Consider the following 668-nt stretch of genomic DNA (forward strand, 5'->3'; position numbering starts at 1 on the left):
AGATGGCATCTGTGAGGCTTGGGCTCTGGTGTAGGGGAGGAACGGCGCCGCAGATAATGCCCCCTGGCATCAGGGCAAGAAATGGGTAGCCTCCCGCTTAATCAACATTAATTAATTAACAACAAGGTGTGGCAGTCGAGAAGGTGGGCGGTTAGCCCAGAAACAGATGGGAGGGCCACTGGGAAATAGGCTGAGAAGGCCCCCTGTTACAGTCTATAATCCCTACCAAGACTGCTTGGTGATGTATGAAACCATGATAAGAAACACGCCTTGGCTGAAGAGCTTGCAGTTTAAATAGACAAGAAGGAGTAGAACAAAAAGAAGACTTGGTATCCATGTTGGTACAGATGGTGGAAGCAGAAGGATGAAATGATTTGGGCCAATTTAACAAAGGAAGTCTGTGGTAGAAGTAAAAATTGAACCCAGGTGTACTGAATCTTTAACCTAATCTTCCTGCAAAGTGCATGGCTAAACATCAGTGTTGTGGGTTAGTCTAGGTACAAATGGTCCTAGTCCATGTGGGCACAAATGATGTGGCCAGGCGGAGCCCTGATCGTCTGATGGAAGATTACCGAGCTCTGGGGGGCGTGCTGACGGAGACGGGTGCACAGGTGGTCTTTTCTTTCATTCTTCCAGTGAGTGGACGGGGCAGACGGCACAAATCATGC

Source organism: Gavialis gangeticus, unplaced genomic scaffold (genome assembly GCF_001723915.1).
Source record: "Gavialis gangeticus isolate Ggan-Ray unplaced genomic scaffold, GavGan_comp1, whole genome shotgun sequence".
Lineage (NCBI taxonomy): Eukaryota > Metazoa > Chordata > Crocodylia > Gavialidae > Gavialis > Gavialis gangeticus.